This window comes from Glycine soja, chromosome 11 (assembly GCF_004193775.1).
Source record: "Glycine soja cultivar W05 chromosome 11, ASM419377v2, whole genome shotgun sequence".
Lineage (NCBI taxonomy): Eukaryota > Viridiplantae > Streptophyta > Magnoliopsida > Fabales > Fabaceae > Glycine > Glycine soja.
Genome location: NC_041012.1, coordinates 14,744,207 through 14,757,926, shown reverse-complemented (window position 1 = coordinate 14,757,926; position 13,720 = coordinate 14,744,207). Strand labels below are relative to the sequence as shown.

General features: G+C 26.5%; 1 long non-coding RNA gene across 1 annotated transcript; it reads left to right on the top strand.

Annotated features, from left to right (window-relative positions):
* Nucleotides 1–3,874: 3,874 nt before the first annotated feature.
* LOC114373895 lies at nucleotides 3,875–6,498 on the top strand. The gene is made up of 7 exons (XR_003658487.1): nucleotides 3,875–4,126; nucleotides 4,254–4,439; nucleotides 4,560–4,605; nucleotides 4,876–4,927; nucleotides 5,514–5,617; nucleotides 6,062–6,111; nucleotides 6,210–6,498. It is a non-coding gene; the product is annotated as an uncharacterized LOC114373895 (long non-coding RNA).
* The last annotated feature ends 7,222 nt before the right edge of the window (nucleotides 6,499–13,720 follow it).

Below are 13,720 nucleotides of genomic sequence, written 5' to 3'. Positions count from 1 at the left end.
AATCCATGAAAAGGTCAAAATTACTAATATTTAATTTGTTTCAATTCAAATAAAAAAGTATAAAGTAATTTTGTATTTTAAATTTTATTCAAATAATTTCTGGATAAAAGAAAATAGGTTTATTATATAAAGAATTAAAATAATTAAATCTGAAAAAAATTATTCTTAATTAAATGTGTGATATATCATTATCCTTTTTTACTGTTAGAAAATTCAAACCTTATTAATTGTATTGGAAAGCTATATATTATTTTCTCTTTGTGGACAAGAAAATATATAAATAAAAAAAGGCATTGAAGAAAACCCAAATCAACTCTTTTTTACTGTTATCAAAGCTATATATTATTTTCTTCTTCATTGAAGAAAAGTGACGTTCCTTTTCTTTTCTTTTTCCAAAGAAAAGTGACATTACACTGCTCTGCTATGCTCACTGGCTCCTTCAAATTAGGTGAGTGTTCTTCACTCACTGCACTATTTTTTTTTTTAATTATTCAGATTTTGTTTGCAATTTTCTATTAGAGAGTGAGAGTGAGATTGGTTTCTGTTTGTTTCTCTCAAGGTTGTGGTTTGTGTTTAGGGTTTCTAATTCTCCCCTCTCCATCCCTCTGTTTTTAATTATTGAATTGTAAAATTTTGTTTGTAGATGGGTTAGTTGAATGATGAATTAGTTCAAAGGTCTCCCATAAGTTACAATGAAAAACAAAGAGGTGATTGAAGACAAGAAAAATAGACAAAAAAAAAAAAGGGATTTCAATGGTTATCTACGTACTATTTCCATTCACATTATATTAGAATTTATTTGTAGTCAAGAGTATGACAGATAGGGACTTTTAATTTGAATGAGAGTGTCCACAAATTTGAAAGAGAAATAGAGAATATACACAGAAAATTAAATTAAAAAAAAAATGTTTGAGTCAAATTAGTTTAGCCTAATCCAAGTGCGTATTGAAGTTTTTATCACTGAGAAAGTAGCCTTAATAAAGAGGGTGCTTGACGTACATGTACTATATGTTAGTGAGAACGACAACACCAATATAATTTAGGCTAATGATCATGTTACAACTTCTACATGTTACAACTTCTACATGTTATCCTTCATTCTTTGTGAATATCTTTTCCACAATAATTAACACTTTGTGACAATGAAGAGATCAAAATTAATTTTGTTTGTTTATCCAATTGTTTTACAAGTAATGGACCTATCTATCGTTGTTTAATTAGGCAAACATAGTCATAAAATAAAATTGTATTATCCTAGTGTAAATTATAAATCTCAATACATTACATAAAATTAAAAATTAAAAATACTTTATAATTTTATTTAAATATAACAATTTGTTGAGTGCCTGGAAAATTATACTAGTGTGACTATAATTAGTCTTAATTAAATTTGGATTAGGGGTTAGTACTTTTTTCTCTTATTAATCTTATTAATCTATTCTTGCTATCGTAACTCATGGAAAATAAATAAATAGGACAGAAATAAGCTATTCTTATCTAACTAATGTTATCCTTTTGCATCGCTTACTTACATTTTGAAAAAAAAATAATATATATATATATATATATATATATATATATATATATATATAAGAAGAAGGTGAACAATTTAAATTATAACATCAAGTTTTTTTTATTGATAACTTCTATAAAAAAAAATTAAAATTCAATTTAAAATATAAATAGAAAAGAATAAATGATTAAAAAGATAAAACATACAAATAAAAATAATAAAATAAACACCATTTTAGATGAGTGAGAGAAAGGTTTTTGTTATTTATAGATATAATGTATGAAATGTATATATAGAGAAAAGATCAGAAAAATACTAAAAATGTTTAATTGAGAAAATAAATAAATTGAAAACTTTATCATCCTTTTATATTATGATTATATTTTTTTATTGATATGAAACTCAACGAGTATTATAATATTTTAATTATAATATAGAAATATATTAATGTTTATTAATTTATGTATACTTGTACGTTTTTAACTGAAACATAATTTGGTTTAAAAAATATAAAAAAAGATAACATTTAATTCAATTGTTTAAAAAATTAATAATATCAAAACTCTAAATTGTTGGCTCTATAAATTATTATATCCTTAAATTAATAAACGCAATGCAAGCGGCGAACAATGTTTTGATAGATAATTGATGTTTGTGAAGAGTGAGTGAGTGAGGCGAGGGTTGTTTCATTTCATTGTTGGCAGAACAAAAAGTTATTTGTATTGTTTTGTTTGCGAGTGTGTTCGAGAGCGGAACCTTGATTGAACCTGTTGTGTTTCATTTAAAAGTGGTGTTGTTTCTCTCTCTCTTTTCTTCTATGTTGCACCCACAAATATTCCAAAACCCCCCTCCCTCTCGCAAGCACTGCACAAACCCAGTTCGTGTGGGCGGAATCCGGTGACGATGGCGAGGGCGACTCCATCGTGGCAGCCTCAGGAGCAAGGGTTCAAGGAGATCTATGACCTACTTGAGCAGCAGATTTTGCATTCTTCTTTCGCCGATAAGGCTCAGATTTGGCAACACCTTCAGCACTACTCGCATCTCCCTAACTTCAACAATTACCTTGCCTTCATCTTTTCCCACGCCGTGGTGGCTCTATAAGAAGCCAAATTTTCAATAAATTATTATATCCTTCATTGCATCTGTTTCTACATTTATTGACTAGTAAATCATTCTTCACTTTCCTGCTTCACATGTCCATGCAGATATGCTTTCTTTCTGACTTTAGTTTAGGCCACCACCACATATCAAAAATTGATGCTTTTTCTTCATCTACTTTCTTCATTTTGTGCAATTACTTAGGAACTGCAGCTTTTTCAGTTGTGAATGCTTTTTTTTGTGGTTCCTATCATTCAAGTATCATCAATGATATGTTCACAGGTACATTTTCTGCTTTCTTTACTCTCTTTTTTAAGTTCTTTTGACATTTTCCAATGCAATTGTTTAGTGTTTTGTTGAGAGGCCTAATTCTGAAAGCATAAGGAGAGGCAAGTTATTATCAAATAGTTTACTAGATGTTCCTTCAAATTGTGGTTGTGACATAATGTGCCCTGTTTAATGGCTTACAATGATTAAGCTGTTTAAAAATTAAAATGATTGGTCTTAAATCTTAATAATTAATATTTATATGATTGCAACTAATTGAGTTCCCAATGGTCCTGCTTGTATTATATGTGAGTTCATATTTCGTAATTTTTGACATTGTATGATGCACAAGTATATGCTAGGCACAATATTGATGGTTACTATGCCCGATATATTATGTGAATAACTTGTATAGCAATTTCAATAGTTTATTTTTAGCTGTAATTTTTTTTTATTTCATGAAGAGTTTTGGATTATTTATGAATAAATTGTGCTTTAATACCTTATCTCTAATGTGATTAGCCACTTCTTTACTTCGTAGCATATTTGGTGTTTTTTCATGCATCAAGTTTGGCATCATTTTTTCATCCCATATTTGCTTTTTTCTATTTCTATGCCATATTTTTAAAGATGAGTGACAATGGTGAAGAAGCTGGAGAAAATTGTCCAGTTCCTCATTTGAATGAAAGGATTTTTTCATCATTATTAAGGAGATCAGTAGTTGCCCATCCTTGGCATGATCTAGAAATTGGTAACTTTGTTGATATTATTGCTTGTTCATATAGTATAGTTAAGATTTAAATCATATTTCAAAACTACTTAATTTTCATATGCAGGACCTGAGGCTCCTCAGATTTTCAATTGTGTAAGTTCTCATCTTCTGCTTTGGAAGAATACTTGTTGCCTCATTGTGCCATCTATTACTATTTATACGTTAAAGATGAAGCTATATATTATTTTCAGCATTTATTTTATGGAGTGTCTGTTCTGCAAGCAGTCATTCCACTAGTGCAATATTGTACTAGGTGCTACTGAATCTTTTTGTAACTTCAGTCTCCAATAACTTAACTTCTCGATCGTCATACAACAATTGCATGATGACACCACACCTGTATAATTCCATTCTTGATTTGCAATTAGTTTTCTGGTAAAGGGGTATTTCTACTTGTTCAATGGCTGCAGGTTGTGGAGATCACTAAAGGAAGCAAGGTTATGTATGAACTTGACCAAAAGACTGGATTGATTAAGGTACAAACCAATTGCCTGGTTACTGGAATGGAAGCACCTACTGCTGTAGCTTGAAATAGATTTCCCAGATGATTTTTTTCCTCATACCCATCTATCTTTATGCTTACAATTTCCAAATAATTCACAGGTTGATCGGGTTTTGTATTCATAGTTGTTTATCCATATAACTATGGTTTTATCCCTCGAACACTGTGTGAAGACAATGATCCAATTGACATAATTCATTCTAAGACAAAAAGAATGAGCACAAGGAGGTAGTTGTTAATGATTTTTTACCTGCAAGCGTTGCTATTGATGCCATCCAGTATCCAATGTAAGTAAACTCACTTTTGAGCTACTTTAATATCTTATCTCTAATGTGATTGTAGAGTTCAAAGTTGTCATTCATTTTCTCTTTAAGATTACTCTTGTTTTCTGGTTTTTTTTCTTTTAGGTAGAAGCAAACAAAATTGGGGAAGGTTAAAGACTGCTATGCAAAGGTTTTATTTGTGATTGAACTTTTTTTCTTTAATTGATATTTAATTTAATTGCTCTGTAATGGTGAAGTACCTATATGACTAATTTCATTTTCCCTATTATGAGAAATTAAGAAATTCATCATATATAGACTCATTGTAACTACTTATTCTATTTGTTTCTTATAGAAATTATTAGATGGATATTATTTTTGTATTGGAGCCTTATTTTTTATTATCAGCTATTTGAGTCCTATTTAGCAGATTAAGCTCACATTTTTCCTTGTAAAACAGAGGTGCAATTGGACTAATTTAACTGGACTTGTATGCATCACCCTAGGAGCAGGTATATATATAGAGAGAGAATTGTCTTTGGTTCTTAATTAATGATCACATTTTATATGACTATGCAATGAGATAAAATACAAGTTACTCTTAGCATTAATGTTTAATTTGAAAAGAAATACATTTTTTTGGATTAAATAATACTTAATTTGTTTTTCAATTTGCAATCTCATGGGTTATATATTGAATAAATCTTCCTTGGATTAAGTAGTATTGTGAAATGTTTTAGAATTAGTATACCAGAGTTTAACTTTGTTGGCAAGATCACATGATAGCGTGTAGTCCCAGAAAAATAATACTATTAAAAACTACGAATGAATAAAATAGAAGCTACACCAGGTAAGACAATTAAAAAAATTAAAGTTCGGCATAAAACTAAAAATCCTGCCCTCCCTTTCCACAGTGAGGCCAAATTTAACAAGTGCATCAACCACCTGATTGCAATTATGTATATAAAATAAACTCTTAATTTTATCCAAAAAAAAGTATTATAAATAATGAAAATGATTAAATCCATTCATTGATGAGCATGTGTGGATGCAGTTTATGTTGACAATTAATGCGAGGGATGTGACTATAACGTGCAGGGCTTATGCAATTGTGGGTTGCTATAGTGATGGGAATATTATCTGGGAGCATTCCATGGGTAACTATGATGATTTTGCATAAAAAGTCAACCTTACTACAAAAGGTCAGGGTTTCTTTACTCAAGGCACACAAATTTTTCCACCCAAAATAACTTGCAGTACTCATTTTATCTTTCTCTTTCATTTCACTTTCATCTTATCTTTTTTTTCATCTTTTTTTTTCATTTTTATCATATCATTTGTTAAATCTATTCCTACATTTATCATTTAATTTACATGATAGAGACAATGTCTCATGCTTGCCAGAAGGACTTGAGAATATTGTGGACAATTGACAACTTGTACAAGTTCACTCTAAGAGTCAGTTGTAATGGTGTTTGTTTCTCATTTTATTTTGTCACTGCTGGGCTAGTGTCAGTGGTCCTAGGATACTTTGGAGGCTCCTAGGAATTTTCTATTTTAACCTGGATTCTATTAAAATAGAGTTGGTTTTTCTTTAATTTTATTTTAAATTTTTTCAATGTTTAAGAAAGTGTTGTTACATGCAGGTTGAAAGTCATAGGAGATTTCGAATCATCCGTTCCTGGGATCAAGATGGGTGAGTTGTCTCTGGGTGTTTCATGAATTCTCTAGTTGTTGATCTGGTTATTTTTCTTTCATGGAAATATGGCTTTATTCTTTAAATGTTTTATGCAGGTATCGTGTTGCAGAGGTTGAATGGCTACAAGATATTTAGCCACCAGAAGGAACAAGTGAAAGAGAGACTATAAGTTCACTAAAATTTTGTTATGAATGTGTTTGTAAGCTCACTGTCATGTTGGATAGAATGCTAGTTTATTTGACTATCTGCATGCATATGAGATTTTTTTGGGTGTATAATGGTGGTAATGGGGCTTGTACTTAAGATTTCATGCAAACTACTATAACTCCCACTGTTTGGCCAACCCTAGTGGTTTGAATAATGAGATCTTTGATTGCCCTTCAAGTTTATATTCTTTTATGCTTTTGTTTTAAATGTTAAGGCTTAGCTACAAGTCTGATGACTCTTTAAATTGAATGCATTATATTGTAACAAACAAACATATGATGCAACTGAAGATGTTCATTATAAATTTACATATCAACATCGGTTATTTAAATAATTGATGTTGTTAGTGGCAGTTAACATCGATTTTTTAAATAACCAATGTTGTTAGTGACCCTTTAACATCGGTTTTTTAAATAACCGATGTTGTTAGTGACAGTTAACATCGGTTTTTTAAATAATTGATGTTGTTAGTGCTAATTAACATCGATTATTTAAATAACCGATGTTAATATGTAAATTTATAACTTTCTTTTTTTAAAATTCTTATCATATAACATCGGCTATTTAAATAATCGATGTTGTATTTATTAGTTAACATCGATTTTGAAAAACTAATGTTAACGATATTACTTTCAACATCGGGACTTTTAACATCAGTTAATAACCGATGTAAAAACCTTATTTCCTAGTAGTGTTGTATCCTTTTTCCTCTCAAAGCCTGCAACTAAGCCAAATTCATCATATCTCCCCTCCAAGATCCTACTAGTCATTACTATATTCATCCTAACGAGAATCCATCTTTGGTTCTTGTATCTTCTGCTCTTCATGTATCCAACTACCATAGTTGATCACGGGCAATGGCTATGTCACTTAAAATGAAAGACAAATTTGAGTTTGTTCATGGTACAATCAAGCAACCGAACTCAACAGATCCATTATATACTGCATGGAAGCGGTGCAACATCTTGTTCTTTCTTGGCTAATTCATTCAATGTTGACTATAAATATTTTTTCTTGAAATATTTAATATGATAATATGCTTAATATTATATAAAAATATGTTATTATTGTATTAATTTAATGATAAATGTTTATAATTACTTGATACTAATAATATAAGAAAACTTGGTTCTTCTAAGGACACATGTTGGAGAAAAAAATCCTTCTAAAATTTCTATCTTCCTTTAACTTTTTTCTTTTTTCATTTATTTTTATATTCTCACTTCTATTTCATTTCATCTTACCTCTAATCTATAAGATTGGTGTAATGATGTAAGGTCTCAATGTGTTTACATGTATAAAGAACGATTTATTTAACGGAAAAACTCATGTTTAATTTTTTGTGTGTAAAATTCCTTAGGCTAGTAGAGATACTCTTTGATCCAAGGGGTTTAAGGATGACAATGGTTAAGATCTTATAGTAATTATCCCCATAAATGCATTAAAAAAATCCTTATACCTAATCCCAAACTCGTGTGAGTCTTATACTCGTCCTCATACATGCATTTAAATGAAATCTTTTTTCACACAATATTTTACTCATCATCCTTGTTTCTGTAGGTTCCTATATATTCATATCCGCACCTGATCCACACTTTACTTATGCATAAATTTAATAAATCAATAAAAAAAATTAATTGAAATAATTACTACAAGTAAATTAAAATGCATTTTTAAATTTAGAAAATATAACATTAAAAGCACCCAAGTATAATATTAAAAACAAACATGCATAACATTAATTTGTTCGAACTCAAGTCATAATAAATAATTAATATTTTTTTTAGTATAAATGTATTAGCAATCAATAACAAAAAATTTGGACAAGAAAACCAAATGATCCTTTTGTTTTAATTAGTCCTTTTAAAGGTTATGATAGTAATTTGACATTTTTTTAAAAAAATATTTTCTCTCTCCTTTCACCTGTAATCCATTCCCCTCTTCTTTCATCTCTCAAATGTTTGGATCTTACCATTCCCTAACGGATGGAGATCCTCTTGATAGCGTAAGGCTATCCCTTGAGAGCTAGTCACCAACGAAAGACTACTCTACTCTAGAAGCTAAGAATATTAAAGGAAATAGTAGGATTTTTTTTCCTGTAAATACATTTTTTTTAATTTACACTACTTTATAATTTAATTTTTAATATAAATTATTTGAAACTTTTTCTCTCTTTTTTGTTATTTTTTAATTTAAAATATTATAAAAAAATAAATATTATATTATATAATTTTTTTAATTGATTTTAAAATTACTTATTTATTAAATTAAATTTTATAATTTTGTTTTTCAATTTTTTTTAAAAGAAAATGATATTATTATATATGATTATTTTTGTTTTATTATTTAATTTACTTAACATATTTTTTAGGTGAATATTTTTATTTAAAATCTAAATTTTCTAATATAATTATTTTTAATATAATTATATTACTAAATATAATTAGTTTGTTTATGTCATTAGATTTAATTAAAAATGAGAAAACTTTTTATTTAACAACTTATTTATAAAAGAATATTATATTGCATTATTAATAAAATACTTAAAACATTTGATTAAGGAAAAACTTAAGATGAAGATATGTTAAGACGATTGTTTCTATTATGACCATAATGCAGATAAATTTCACAATTTTTTCTACTTTCTCGTTCATTTTCTTCTACACCCATGTCACTAATAATGAGAGTTGAGATGGGACAATCTTTTTCCGTCCCTTCTCTCCTTGGATCAATACTCTCACTGATCTTACTAGTTAAATATCTTTAAAGATATTTTCAATATCTTTTTATTATCAAAAATAGCTCATATTTAATAGCAGTTATTAATATTTTTTGGATATTTTAATATTTTCTTTTTATATCTGGAAACCATAAATAATAAAAATATTAATTTTTATCATTTAAGCCAAAAATAAATACTAAATAAATATTTTTAAAAATATTTTCAATACAGCAGTTACTACTCTCTTGAAATTTTATGTATACTATACAAGATAGATATATCAATTATTCTTTTACTGTATTTTTTAATTTATTTTAATACTACTAATTAATTTTCTTATTTTTTTAATTAACGAACATAACAAAAAAATATCAACAACACATAAATTTAATTACAAAAGTACATACAAAGTAATTAAAAAATTATATTCTAATTTTATCTAATTTTTTTATTTTTCTTTATCTATATATTTTTTCTTTAAAAAATAAAAAACAAATTTATAAAATTTAATTTAATAAATAAATAATTTTAAAACCAATTAAAAAATTATATAATATAATATTTATATTTTAAAATATTTTAAGTTTATTGAAAATTAAATTACAGATTAAAAAAAAGTAAAAGAGGAAATGTAGCTACATAGAAACGACAGTAGAGGTCTCCCTTTACAACGGTCAAGAGCCAGCTGTAATAGTACCATGAAAAGCTGTAAAACATAACAATTTTTCTATTAGATTTGTTATTTTGTTTTTGGTCGATTCAACGTTGTAGGTTTTTTTTACCATCAGGGGTAATTTTTTTTTCACTTTTTTTTATATGGATGCTTTTTAAATGATTTTTCAAATATAAGTCATAATAGGATTACAACTTTTGAGTTAAAAAAGTTGTAACATTTGTTATAATTTATAGTTTTTTTAACTGAAATTATAAATAATTTTATAATTTTTATTTAATTTTTTTATTTACAATTTTAAAGTTGTTTGTTTTTTTTGTTTTTACGACTTTGAAGTTGTAATGTTTTTTCTTTTTTCATGCAAATTTTATTTTATTTGTTTTTAATTTTTTAAAATTTGTAAATAATTTTATTTATTTATTCATTAAATAAATATTTTTAATTTTACTTGTTATTAGTTTTATTTAATATGTTGTATATTTTTTATGGTTTTATTTAATATGTTATATATTTTTCTAATATTTTTTATTTAAATTATATATCATATTTTTTTAATATTGTTTTTTTTAATATATTTTATATATTTAAAATTTAAATAATCTTTTAATAATGTTATTGAATTTTATTTTTTAAATGAAATAAAAAGTAACTTAATGACATTTAATATATTTTTTTAATATTTGTTTTATTTAAAATACTTAAATTTTAAAAACTAAAATTTGAAACCAAATATTAAAAAATATGTTACTAATATTAAGTTATAATTTATGAAATAATATTATTTATTTTGTGTAAAGGAATTTGCTATTAACAACATCTAATAATTTAGTAATAAAAGTAGTTGTTAAATTAAAAATAATATAATACATTAATATAAAATGAACAATACAAATTAAAGAGAAATATAAAAAGTAAAAACTATATTAGTCATCTACTTGTTTGTATGAACGGTTACTATGATCATGTCCTTCACTTTTACACAATGAGCATTTATTAGGCTTATTTAAAATTGATTCGTCCATCTCATTATATATACGAGTAGTAGGTGACCTACCCGATGTCTATCGTCATTTCGAAAGACTAGACATAAAATATGGACCTAAATATTGAGTTCATTTGTCTTCACTTCTAAGAAAATGAAAGTAATGCTGATAAACTTTGAAAATGTTTTCCAATTTGTATACAAGGTCAACAAAGTCATCATAATTTAAATTGCAAGATGCACACGCTGCAATCGCATCCGACCAAGAAATTCGAAGTGCTTAAAATTATCCTACCTCAAATATTTTTTATGGACCCTCACAAAGGTTTAACACCACTTTCAACACCCTATCATTTACATATAATCTACCTTCATCGAGCTGTTGTATCGTCCATCATTACATACTCAAATGTGTGGCATGGGTCATGAAGAGGAGGTAATCATTATCAACAATAACGATGATGATGATAATGATGACAATGGTGGTGATCATGCTCCTCAATAACAACACACAAATACATGTGATCATCTTAGGACAGGAGGAGGTAGAGGTCGAGAACAATGGGACAACAAACACATGCAAATTCCGTCCAACAAGATGAGAAACCTCCACTCATATTTAGAAGAACTCGTTGTGGGATATCATCTCATTATTAATTTTTTTGTTGGAGAAAAACATGTAATTTTCATTTAAATGTTTTGGATCTTTAAATTAAAGTGTTTTAAAATTTTAGTATCTCCTTTTAATTTTAGTATCTATTTTTATTAAAAAAATTATCTAAATTTAAAATATATAAAATATATTAAATAAAACAATATTAAAAAAATATAATATATTTTAAATAAAAAAACATTAAAAATATATAACATTAAATAAAACATTAAAAAATATATAACATATTAAATAAAATCATAAAAAATATACAGCATATTAAATAAAACTAATATAAAGTAAAATTAAAAATATTTATTTAACAATTAAATAAATAAAATTATTATTTACAATTTTAAAAAAATTGAAAACAAAAGAAAATAAAATAGCGTGAAAAAAAGCATTATGACATCGTAATGCATTAAAAAAATATTTTACGGCTTCAAAGTCGTAAAAGTAAAAAAAAAAACTAAGGACTTTGAAGTTGTAAATAAAAATAAATTAAACTAAAATCACAAAAATATTTACAATTTCAATTAAAAAATGATAAATCATAAGATAAAAAAATTAAACTAATTTTTAACTTACAAGTCTATTACGACTTATGGAAATAATTTGAAAAGCACCCAAAAAACGGAAAAAAATTGCCTGAATGGTAAAAAAGCCCAATGTTGTAAGATACAGATTAAGTACCTAATTGCCTGTTGTAAGATACATTGTGCTTCCATGTTGCTCAAGCGGAAGAGTAAGAAGTTTTGCACATATTCGATCAGATTGATCCAAGGGTCAACGATAATTTTGGGTTTAGTTTTTCTAATTTTTAATTAACTTTTAATCTCATCCCTTGGATACATCCAAGGGCCCAAAATATGGTTGGAGAGAGCAGGAGACAATCCTTGAACTTTGAACATATCAGCATATAAAGAGAGATGTTTGAACTTTGAACAGAGCATCTGTTGGAGAGATTTTATGAAGGGTGGAAAGAGGGTGAGATATTTAGCTTGGTCAATGAATAAGCAAATATTCAGCCTACCATTAATTTGAACAAAAGATGTGACATATTACAATTACTTGACTCCATTACCTCTCAATCTACAGAATAAGAAAGGAGCGTAAAGAGAGATTAAGTTCTGCCATTGTTTTGAAGGAGTTAAAGAGAATTTGTGCAGGCTATTGCTGCTTCAACTTGATAATTGTAATTATTTTGTGATAGCAATAGTTGCTTATGTCAAACTAATAATATCTACTGTAAGCACTAATAATTAATTGTTAAGAAGGCTTATATAATACTTCCTGCATCTCATTTTTTTAGTTGTTTAAAGTTAATGCACATAGATTAAAAAATAATTAATGAAAGTAAAATAATTTTCTATTTGAATTAAAATGTTCTTATTTAATACTTTGATTTTTGACTGTTGCACCATTAATAGTGAGTATTAAATGATGATATATTTGAAGAATAAAAAATTAATTAGACTTCGAAATTTTAAAACAATTATTTTGAAAAGAAAAAAAAAGTAGAAGGCTCAAATAACTAAAGAAATGAGATGGAGGGAGTAAATGTAATTACCTAAGATTACATGTCTTAAATATTCCATTTCCAGCATTCTTCTCCTCGTTATTCTCAAGCATAAACATTTAATACTAAGTAAAAATATTTTACGAATTTGATAAGAAATAAGTTACAAACAAGTTGAAATTTGTTAATCTTACGTAAATTAAACCTTAAATTTTGCCTGAATTTCAAGTGAATAGCTATTAAGCACGGCAACTCAGATGAATTTAATAGTAATATAAGAAGTGAATATCAACTGCCTGTACAAATTTTATCTTTTCTTAATGTGAGTGTGATTATAAATTACTTCTAAATTTAAAATATAGTAAGAAAAGAAATCAATTCATGACGAGTATTGCCCCACAAATGTTCCTAATCTCTCTTACTCTACACATTTTAAATATTTTCTCTGTACATTTCATATATTATTCTTGTAATTAATAAATGAAAATAAATAAACCATTTCAAACTACCTTTTTTTTCATCTTATATATTAGAATGTCCTAACTGCATTTTTAATCCACCATCTTTTATCTTCATTTCTAAATTGAATTTCATTTTTTTTCCAAATAATTGTCACAATTTAAAATTCATTATAAATCTAATATATAAATTATATATTCAAATATATTATGAATTTCAATTACAATATAATGATATATTAAAATTACTTACTTATAATTTTAATTTTAATTATATAAAAGTAAATGTTTATCATATATATAATGCAAAAACTAAAGCACTGATTTATAAATATAAATAGGTACCCCTACAACTAAAATTTTTTTTATAGGTCACTGCCGGCAACTGTTATA